The 11,730-nt window shown below is 39.1% G+C and overlaps 1 long non-coding RNA gene across 1 annotated transcript; it reads left to right on the top strand.

The window, feature by feature from the left end:
- The first annotated feature begins 9 nt into the window (after window positions 1-9).
- On the top strand, window positions 10-2,013 carry LOC146763794 (uncharacterized). Its single transcript, XR_014951735.1, has 2 exons — window positions 10-141; window positions 706-2,013. It is a non-coding gene; the product is annotated as an uncharacterized LOC146763794 (long non-coding RNA).
- The last annotated feature ends 9,717 nt before the right edge of the window (window positions 2,014-11,730 follow it).

Below are 11,730 nucleotides of genomic sequence, written 5' to 3'. Positions count from 1 at the left end.
GAGTGGACCAAGCTAGTTTCAAACTATAGATTGCTTGGCTTGTCTTACAGTGGCATTAGACTTTAAGCAGTGCTGCAGAACAGCTAATAAGCTGTGTTAATACATCTCCATCTCATCCAGGACAATCAGAGGACAGAGAGGGTAAGTACCCATCTGTCTGCAGAAGACTTTATAGACTTCCACTGTGCCATGAGCTGGGCTTTACTAATGTGTAAAGAAATTAATTAAAACCTCTCCCTTCCCCCAATATTGGTTAAATATTATGACTCACATAATTGCCTTCTGAGCATAATAAAACTTGGCAGGATTAGAGGAGGGGGGAGACATGGAGGAAGAAGGGGATGTGAGATGTTTCTTCCTCTATCTGGCTTTTCAGTGCAAAGTCACATTCTGTCATGTTACATACACACCAAAATATTTAGAAATACAAGGGGCAAAGATCAGCTTGCAAGTGTGAGTTCATGAACTCTGCCAGTGCACAGATCTCTCTGCCAGAGCCGCACAGCATCCTAGAGGCAAGTCAAATGAAAACAGTCAGAATAATACACTCAGGTAACAGAAAAGGCAATTGTACCGCCAGGACCAATCCCGAACAAAATACATTTTGTCATATATCGAGACCTTGACAAAAGGAAGCCTTCAAGGTTACCACCAGAGCTGACTTAATATTTTTTATCTACCTTTTTATTTTTTTTTTCTTTAAAGGAGAAAGAGTGTTTAATTATCAGTTCTCAAGCAAACAGTGGTCGGCAAAATGTCAGATCTCCAGCTGAGACGCCACCAGTTTGTGCTCGGGATTGTGTGCCAGGCGGCTGTATGGACAGGCGAAGACCTCCAACTGCTCGCTGAATGAATTTCCACTCGTGCCTCTCGACATTGATTGAAAGCGAAGGCTGCTGTTGGAACCCTCAGGCTGTCTGAAGAAATCCGTCCCTCCCCATGCTAGATCCTTGATGAGTGTAACTTCAGATTCAAGAGAAACCGGGTGAAGTGGAAGGAACTTAACCCTTCTGGCCCCTGGAAGCAAAGGGCTTACAAAGGTTTGGGCTGATAAGGAAATGAAGAGAAAGGAAAGAGAACAATGAAAGAAGAGGCCAATTAATTTTTTCTCCCCTATATTTATGCCATCCTTCATCTTTTGTAAGAAATAAAAAACATCAGCACAACATTGTAAGACATTCTTCTGTTTTCCAAACAGCTTCTCTGAATGTATTTTAAATACAAAACCAGAAAAAAGGGTAAGAACAAGCCCATGAATTTGGCATGAAGAGTTAACTACAGTCTTCTCCAAAGGAAGGCAAGTTGAACTAGATATACATTGGTATAAATAAATCTTAGCGCTCTCTATGATAATATTGTCTGAACTGTTTGCACTCTGAGATTAAAATTTATGTAATTCTTAGCCTGTGCAATTCCATTTGCCAAACACCAAATTTGAGTTACATACCATGCCTCAGGGTTAATTTATGTTCTAACATACATCTAACTGCAGATAGGAATTCTCCCATTAGTGCCACCATTCCATTCTTTGCAGGAATGTAGCCCATGAAATACAACAAAAGATTTTTAAACACAATAAGCATTTTGATTCACTTTTATCAGGCTGTGCATAATTTCTCCTAGAACTTATTCACACTGTAATTTTCATGCTGGGAATTAATTGCTATGAGATCCAAAAGAGACTGCAGTCTACATTGACCAATTAGTTATATGTTGTCCTTTTTGTCTTGGTTTTCCCTCCCTCCCTCCTTCCTTCCTTCCTTCCTTCCTTCCTTCCTTCCTTCCTTCCTTCCTTCCTTCCTTCCTTCCTTCCTTCCTTCCTTCCTTCCTTCCTTCCTTCCTCTCTCTCTCTCTCTTTTTTTCCCTTCTTTTCTTCTTTCTCCTGCCTCACATTTCAAGGGCCATATTTTGACTCAGTAGTTATACCTCATGTACCATGCTGAAGTTTTCTGATCCATCATTGGGAATATTAAATTACAGTAAAACCTGCAAACAAACCAAGGAAATCTCTGCTACTGCAGACCCTCATACACATCAGGTAGGGGAAAACAAAAGTGAACTTTAAGCAGAAACTCTCCTGTATAGTAAAGACAAAAGCCACCGTTCATTAAAAAAATCACATAAAATAAATAATAAATCTACACATCTGTCTCACTGCTAAGCGTAATCAAAATCAGCAGTGATTATCAGGGGATTTTATTTAAAATTTTCCTCTAAATTCCTGACATAAGCATACCTTTCTAAACCAAGCTACATAAAAATATTTTCATCTGTAGCTTTGTATTTTTATCACATAATAAAATTCCATTTTAATTTAATCTAAACCTAAAATACAAATAATACACAGTTTTCAAAAGAAAAAAATATTTGGAACAGGAAAGCAAGTAAGTTAATTTGTTGTATATTATTTTTGGGTTTAAATTTCAATAATTTCAAAAAAAGCCCCTATTTTTTAAAAGTATAATTTTTATTTGTCTTTCCTTTCCCAGAAAGGAAAACCAGGAAAGTCAGATTAAAGTGAATATTCTTAGTCAAATGGAGAAATTTTCTTTGCAAGTAATTTTCAGTGCAGTACTAGAAGAACCCCATTTGCTTCATTGGTTGATGGCTCTAATTAATATTCTTGCAACAAGTGGAGCTAAAATACTCCCTACTGAAATTTATGAAACTCCCGTTACTGGCTTGCCTTCTGGATTGGACCCTAGAACAGGATGAAGAAAGAGGGGGATTCTAGTGTTGGTTTCTGTCCCTGACATCCATAAAATAGTTGGAAATTCTGATATTACACTCAACTCCTGTGCCTTCAGTTGCTGGTCATACATTAAAGCCAAGAAGCTTCTTAAAAAAAAAAAAACTTGTGCAGATGGGATGGGGAAGTTTTGGTGCTGTTATCCAGTGCTGAAAGATGGTCTTCAATTACATGAAATCACTGAGCCTTCTTCTCTGACCAGAAGGTTCACCCAGTGTGCTCTTCTCTGATACAAAGAGGCAGATTCAAAACATTAGGCAGACATATTTGTCATCCTCCTGAAGCAATGTTTGAAATAAATTACTCACGTTTTGCATCTCTGTCTGCTGCACAGGATATGGCTGTAGTGCCTCCCTCTCCCGGGGTAGTCACCTGGCATAAATCCATGAAGTGGTTTCTGGCTGTGGTATCTCCCCCAGAATTGTCTCAGTTTCTTGTTCAAATTGCAAAATACCTGTGCAGCCCTATCCACTGGGGCTCTTCCCCTGCATAATGTCCAGCAGCCTCCCAAAGGCACTTGGGGAGGACATAGGGAATGTGAAATATGCCACTTGGTGATCCTCTCAGTCCACCCATCACAACCTGAGGAGCAGGGAATTTGCATTCTGTCAAGGTACAGAAATGGATATTTGGGGCTTGTGAAGAATGTTATAGCCAGTGAGAGATCAGAAAAGAGGTGTGTGGTAGGACACCTCTTGCTTCCCTTAAAAGAAGTGAACCATATGCATTTAATTCAAAGAAGAGATGTATGAGACTGCCCCTGATGCAGGGTCCTGGTTACCAGATACCAGGTGATTGAAGCAGATGCCTACAGTCCTGATCAGTAGCTTGAGTGTGACATATGGCCAGGATTTTCTGACAAACCTCAGTATTCAGCATGGGATTTTTTCTCCTTTCTCATCCCTTGACTTTTCATTGTGAAAACACTCTTTGAGCTGCCTTATACTTTTATTTCATTGTACAGAACAGCTGAGGTGCCCTAGAGGTCCAATAGTCTATTATTTGAGGCAAAGACTGTTAAGTTACCTTTCCTTTGTTTTTTCCAGCACCTTCCACATTATGTGAATTAAATGGCAGGCAAAAGGCCAGTGTTATCAGGCTAATATCTGAAAGTAATTAGTAAACACGAGTAATCTGAATTTTTTTAAAGAATTAATTTTCATCATAACTGCAACTCATGCTTTCTACAAGTCTTCTCCTCTATAGGTGGCAAATATCAAAGGCTTGCTCTTCCATAAAGCATACCAGAATACATATTTCAAAAGTTTATTGCATTTTTTTTTGTTGGAGAAATTAATTTATCTGCTAAAATGAAAGAACAAAGAGTAACTTGTAAATTCATTATTGGTACTCATTTGCACTCTTAGGAAACTGAACTATCTACATTGCAACATGACCCTGTGATCACCCAGGACACATAAAGGAAACTTATTCAGAAAGGTACTTCACATCATGAACAAAATTTAGCTTGTGCATTTTTGCCTGCTGAAGATGGGCTTTTGTAATTTTGAATAAAGAAGAAAATAAAAATTATGTAGAGTCTGCTTCAATTCCAGATGCTAAAGTGAAGCACCTTGTCCAGTTGGACTGAGACATAAATGCATCACTGGTTTATTCGCACATCTGTCTGCTGGAAGTTACTGAAAAGCAAGGACGGATGGCAGGAAACTGTACAAGAAGGCACAATTCTGAGCTCAGGTTTATAAGGCCTTTATAGGAATGCAGTAGCTAAGAGGATTTTTTTCCTCCTGTTTTAGAAATGACTTGAGCCTTCTGTCTTGAGTATGACTTCCTAAGTGTAATGAAGAAATATCTATAGAAGTAATCCTGTAAATGCACAATCCTGTTATATGTTTACTCACATCAGCAACATTATTCCTCCAAATAGCTTTAGATGAGACAAGTATGGTCTAACTCCAGTATAAAAGCTCTATGAATGTTCCCTTAACTTAGTTCTGTTACATCTAAATGCTTGTAAAACGTGTAGGAAACTCCCCTGAAATCTGGAAAACAGCCACATGTATTCTTGGATGGGGTTTGGAGCAACCTGATCTAGTGGAAGGGGATGTGGCCCAAGGAAGGGGGTTAGAGTAGAATTATATTTAAGGTTCCTTGCAAACTATTCTATAATTCTGTGAATCCTCAGCCTTAGTATCTGACCCTAAAGTGCTAATTTTGGAAAAAGGTTTGTAGAAACTTCAGTAGAAGTTTGAGACTGCAAATGCGTTATGTAAATTGGAGCCCTCTCCTGCCTGCATTTTATGGGACTATAGGAATATGTCAAATAGCTCATACAATTGTTTTTGCATCTTCCATTGTAAATAAGTGGTGCTGTTGTGCATGGCATACTGTTAAAACTGAAGCCGATTGTATCTATTACAAAAGCTCTTGTTGCTAGCATTGCAATTTTTCATCAGAATAAAAGAATTATTAGGGTTGTAATGGACCTCTAAAACCATGTAGTTCAATCATATACCTAGCAGTGACAAGTGTACCACCAAGTGTGACTCTAAGCACCATATCCACATATTTTTTTGAACACTTCTAAGGGACGATGATTCCACCACATCCTGGGCAACCTGTTCCAATGCCTGAGCACTCTTACAGTGAAGAAGATTTTTAATACCCATTTTACATCTTCCTTGGTGCAATTTGACAAGATGTCTTCTTGTCCTATTGCTTGTTATGTGGGAAAAGTGATTGACTCACATGCATCTACTACATCCTTTTAGGTAATTGTAGAGTGCATGGATGTCTCTCTTGGGCTAAGTCTGAAATTAAAGATGTATACTCTACTTTACCCTGATGCAGAAATTGAGAGCACAATATTTATCTTATCTGTGTTCTCTCTCATTTTTTCATTGGGCATCTCTGGGAATAACCTAATTTCATATTTTTTAAGTATCTGTGAATTTATCAAAGACAAAATAAAACCCAAACCCCTCATTTGTCTTCTCTACAGGGTGAACAGACATCATCTCCATCGGCCTCTCTGAGTTCACGTTGTTCTCCAGATCCTTGAACATCTGGATGGTGATTTGCTGGACTCCAATGTACCTATCTCTCATGCCCTTGAGAGCAGAGCTCTCTAGAGATGTCTCACCAGGGCTGAGCAGAGTAGGATGCCCTTCCACAACCCACTGGCTCTGTCTAATGCAGCACAGTGTAGCAGGCAGAGGCCCTGCAAGGCCCTGGCCGTCACTTGCCTAAGATAAGAAATACCTAGTCATGGTGACTGGACCAAAGAAGCCCCTCTTCTGCATTCAGACCCCAGTTACCTCTCTGTAAGTGTATAGGTTGTATTCTCCTCAGCCCTGGCCATTGGACAATTTCACCCCTGTACCCTATATCAACCCCCATCTCTGCCCAGTTCGGCAGAACTGTCACTGCCCCCGTCACAGAAGCTGAAATGAAAGAACACTGCTGTGGGACCACATACAGACTTCTCCTCTCTCCATCTCCCTGCATCTGCCTAAGGAATGAGCTGAAATCACTAAGAGCTGAATTTGCCAGAGCTGAAATCACTCCAGAGTTGATCGCTAAGTTGCCTGCAGCTGGGAGCTAGCCTGAGGGACCCAGATAGGCTGAGCCTGACAGCCCAGCGCTGTCCAGACACCTGTGGCAGCAGCAGCTGGGGGTCAGAAAGACCTCTGAGCCCCAGGCCGCTTTAGCCCAGGATACTGCTGACGTTCTTTTTCTGCAAGAACACATTGTTGTCTCATGGTCAACCATGTGCTGATCATGCCCATTCCACATCCTATTTTGCCAAGTTGTTTCCTACCCTTTACTGCCCAACAAAGTATAATTACATGACACTACTATAAGAAGAAAAGCATATAGACAACTCTAATTAGCAAAATTATATCAATATTTTCTTTCCCAGACAGGAAACCAGACACAGAACAATATGTCATGGGAGAGATATGACCCTCCTTCCCCTGGGGATCTGGGGTCCCGGGCTGCCAGCCCGAGCAGAATGGGTGCCTCCTGTGTTTGTTTTCCATAAGAGGAAGGAAGTGTTTGCTGATCTGCTGTGCCTGTGTTTAAACTGTTTTTAGAAGTCTAATTGTCTGGTGTTTTCTATTGTGTATTTGCTTGCTGCCTTGACTAGGTTTGGGCTGGAGTGTGTTTGTTCTGAGTGATTTTGGAGTTTGTTTGCTTTAATGGAAATCAGGGATTTAACTAGATGGAAACTTATGGTGTGACTGTGCCAGCTGCCTCAAACAAGGAGCTTCTCTTCTCTCCAGACACCACTTTCTCTGGAGCTTTGTCTGGTTTTTCCTCTATAGATGTAAGGATGTGTCATGCAAAAAGTGATCATCACTTGTTTCCCAGTTAAAGGTTCATTGCAAAAAGAATTCTTTAGGAAGAAATAAGAAAATTCCCTGTAAGATAATTTCTAAACAATTCCTCTGTGTGTGTGTTTTTTAGTTATTTTTTCTCCAACAACAAACTGATTAAAGTAATTTGTTATTTTTTAACATAAGTACCTGTGAAACTAAAAAAAAAAACCCAGCCATAAATGTATTTTCTGTGAGGAATGTGAAAATTAGAATTCATAAATATGATATTTAGGGTTACTTATATTTAGTTTAAAGGTTTATATCAGCATCTGGCTTGTCAGTGTAAGAAGACTGCAGTTTTTAAGAAGAAAATTTCCTTAGTAAAGCCCCCAAGGAAACAAATATAGACAAAAAAACAACAACAACAAAACACCTCAGAACCCAATAAAACCTGAGCAAAAATGTTGGCCAGTTTTTGGGGATAAGGACAGGGCAGGGCAAGAGTGAGGAGAAGAAAAAGTGGGAAAAATCTCAGTTTGTATTTTCTCTTCTCATGAGCAGTAACATATCAGGAAAATTTCAAAATAAGACAAAATTTGAAACCATATATATTTTTATCATTCTGGAAGTAACATTAGCCCTATAATTTCTACACAGTTTATACCTCCACTGTTTCATTTTTCTGGGTCAAAACAAGCATCCATTGTTTCAGTGTAGCCTTTTCATTTTTAATTGTTTGTTTGCAGAAGTGCACTGTAAGTGATTAGACAGGAATACATTAAGCAAAGCACAGACCACGGTGGTGAGAGAGGACCCCTAAGCATTTTCGCTGGAGAGCTATAAGAAGGTATCTCTGAAGCATCCCTTCAGCAGGGAAATGATATGAGTCCCTAGTGTCCTAATTGAAAGGACTGGGAAAGGGCTCCTTAAAACACCGGGCCAGCTATGGCTATTTGTCTGTCTGGAGGGCTGCGAAGAGAGGGATGTGATAATGTTTGTTTGCAGTCTATCAGGCAGCCACTAGATGTCTCTGATTATTGCATACAGTTCCAGCACAATTCAGTCTCTGGTAAACAAAGGAGACAAAAGTGCATCTAGAGGAGTGGAAGACATTTGATGTAGATCCTGGCTTATATTTGTTTTTTAAGATAAACATTGTCCTTTTAAAATGATCCTGCATATTACATTAATATACTTTTGTGTATACGCAAACTTTCTTGTATCTCAAAATATCCAGATGCTTCCTTTCTTCCTCATGAGTTCCAGATTGTGTAAATAAGTGTTTTGTAATTTTTTAAAAAGTAAATGAATACGTGGATAAGAATCCAGAGGGTCTCTATTATTTCAGTTTGATAGAATACAGTACTGTCTGCAGCACATTATTCATTTACAAATATGCCAGATAATGAATGAAATGTCTTTAATAAATACTAGCTTTTTTCATTGAAAATCTCTAAATAGTTTTAATGTATGTGCAACAAAGAGTTGAGAGTGATATGCTGGTCAAATTCAGTTAAGTATACATCACACATTGAAAATCTCCTGGAGCTGGAGATTTTATTTGAAAAGACAATACATAACATATTTTTTCTAAATAGTAAATGGTGTTATAAGCAGCAAAAGATGTTATAAAACGAGCCAAAGTGAAATTTTTCAGCCCAGAGCTCTGATGATAAGATATAATTACATACACATGCATGTTGATCAGTAAGATTTTTTCAGCCTGAGTGTATAAATATGAGGGCAAACCCTTTTCTGCCATTTTTCTTGCAAAATTATGTAACGTGAGTTTCAGAAGGTGTACAAAACAAAGCTCCTCTATAACTGAGATGATAAGCCATATCAGTTAAAAGAAGAAGGAAACCTTCTAAAATACGGACTATAATGGCATGTTAAATTCAGGGGCTACTGAATCTGTAACTATCTTTTTGTGTTCCCTATTGGCCCAAATGAAAGTAGTAGCTGTAAAAGGGACAAAACATGTTTGGCACTTTGTAGCAACTTGTAGGTTTAGCTGTTAGTTTTTCTAAAAAAAAAGCCTTCCAGAGCAGATAGATCCTAAGTCTGACAACTCAGGTGACACCTTCAGCTTCACGAATTCTGTACTAAGTGGCTTAAAACCTCTCAGATGTCCTAAAGATACCATTCCATCATTGTAATCATCATTGGAATGGTTTACTTGTAGCTATTGTGGGTCACAATTTTTTCTCTGTGCTGTGCCAATCACACTGAAGGAAGGCATCTCACTAGGCCATGTTGTGCTGGGATGTCACACTATAAAAGGGCTTCTTGGTAGAGAGCAAAAGTGATAAATGAGTAGGAGAGATTTATTGATGAAGCATAGACAGTGCTAAGAGTAGAAGTTAAAATAGCAGAAAATAAGGTTCAAGGGAGAAAATTGAGGGAAGAGATTTGTACTAAAGGGAGAAGCAGCAAATGAAAAGTGCATAGTCCTGAAGAAAGAGCATGAAAAACATGGGCAAGAAACAGACATGAAGCCAGAAACATCTCCTGGTCCTCCTATGTGAGCAACCTATTTTAGCAATCTACCTGCAGTGTCATTACTAGAAGTGAAATTTGGTATTTACATGATGGATCTGAAAGGTTCTGGGCCATATGTACTGCTGCTGTAATCCCACTGGTGTCACCACAGACTGTAAGGTTCCTCTGGGGCCAACACACTTGAATGTTACACCTGCAGTTAATAAACCTCATCACATCTCAGCACACCTCAGCCCCTCTTCTCTGATCAAAGGTGGTGGTTCATCATAAACCAGACAGAACAGCTGGCTTGAGGCTTTTGTGTCTGCTCTTAGGAACCAAACTCATTGTCAAGATTTGCTACACTCTTTAGCTAGTGTAAGTCTTGCTCTATTCCTCAATTTACACCTACAACAGATTTGACCTAGAGCTGTAAAAACTTATCCTGAACAGCTTTTGCTATAGTTACTTAGCACAATCATAATTATTTATAGTGGTTTTAAATTCAGGGCGCTAGGAGAACAAATGATTACATTTGCTTGGATGTGTCTGTAGATGAGGTTTGTAGCACAATTGTAATGAACTTTGACAGAGAGAGCCTGAGCTAATTCTGCTCCATTGAAAGGTAATAATTCAGTGCAGAATGAAAGTCATCCAAAGGGAAGGATGTCATCTAAACTGTAAATGTAAAGAGGATTGACTCTTATAAGAATAAAGCCAGATGGATAGACTGCAGTTTAGGTTACAAGAGCATAAACTTGATGTAACTATTTCTGCACTGGTGAAACTTCAATCAGAGCTCATTGTTGCTCAACCAGGTGCTAGATTGCTAGATCTCATTCAAGCTCAGGATATAATTCTTACTACTCACTCAGTTTAATACTGATCACAGAGATGTTCTTCAGGTATTTTAATTAAAAACAAATTACTCAAGGTACTTAGGGCAGATTTTGAAGCTAGTGCAGTACGCAGTAGCTGGTAGGGCAGCACACAATATCCTGACTGATCCACTGGAATTACAATTAGGTGTCTGCCCTCTGCAGTGGAAGCACAGACCAGAAGTATGATCTCAGGGATCACATCTGATAAAGAAAACATGAAATTATAAAACCAAGTACCTGAAATTATAAAACACATTAGCAACCTGAAAACTACTAAGGATAGGGGCCAAATAAAACAGGATTTAAATACCTTAGTCTGTCATATAAGTAGGTAGATAAGACACCAATACTTTTGTTTCAAAGTCAGAACATAGAAAACTTATTTATTTAGAAGTTAACAACAGTGGGTTGTGATCTCTTCTATTGCAGGGGCTAGACTTTCATGGTTCCAACCATACATTCCTCTTCAGAAAATACTTACAAGCAAATCCTACCTATACAAAGAAGTTAACTGTAAGAGTTGAATATTCTTATTTCAACCAGGGTAAATGGAAGAGACCATAAACCCAATTATGAATATTCAACCTCCTAACAATGTCACTCACGCAGGAGAAAACTAATCTTGCAAGCAACTGAAAGCAATAGATTGTTTCTGGTCTCCACTATTCCCTGGCATCTGGGTTATGTAGGAATAATTAATATAAGAAGTCAGCCTTCTATCCACTACTGATGTACTTCCCTCACTCCATGGTTCCCTCTATTCCGATCTTGCCTGACCAGTGAGTTCCTTCAAACTGTGCTGTTTTCTATCCCAGCCATGCTTTCAGACCAACCACATTCAAACCCAAGAGTAAAACTTAACTCTAGCTCAATAATTTCTTCACATAAGTACCTGTAGAGAAACAGACATAGACAAGCTCAGCAAATAAAGCCATTTCCCTCCTCTGGGGAAGAAGAAAAAGAGAAAGATTATAGCTGTCCTGTCTAATCTGAAATATTTGAGACATACTGAATTACTGCAGTGATGAGACCTATGATTTCCACGAGAGAATGAGACATGAAGGCTCCCTCTGGGAAGGTGTCTGACTTTAGCAGAAACATGCAGGTTCCCCCAGGCTGGGATGCAACTGGAAATGTACCATCGATCTGCAAACTGACTGATTTCTTATTCTGTTTGCCATGCACAGTGTTGTCACTGAAGAAGCTGTTCAGCATTTAAAGCAAGAAGTAACTGCAGACCAGCACTGGTCGGGGGGACATGAGTGTATCTGTTATCCTACATGCCATATTTCAGGAAAGAAGAGAACATTTATGCCATTCGGAAGATTCCAGCTGC

The sequence above is a fragment of the Lonchura striata genome, chromosome Z (genome assembly GCF_050655825.1).
Source record: "Lonchura striata isolate lonStrDom1 chromosome Z, ASM5065582v1, whole genome shotgun sequence".
In the NCBI taxonomy this organism is placed as follows: Eukaryota; Metazoa; Chordata; class Aves; order Passeriformes; family Estrildidae; genus Lonchura; species Lonchura striata.
This window is presented reverse-complemented; position numbering and strand designations above follow the sequence as displayed.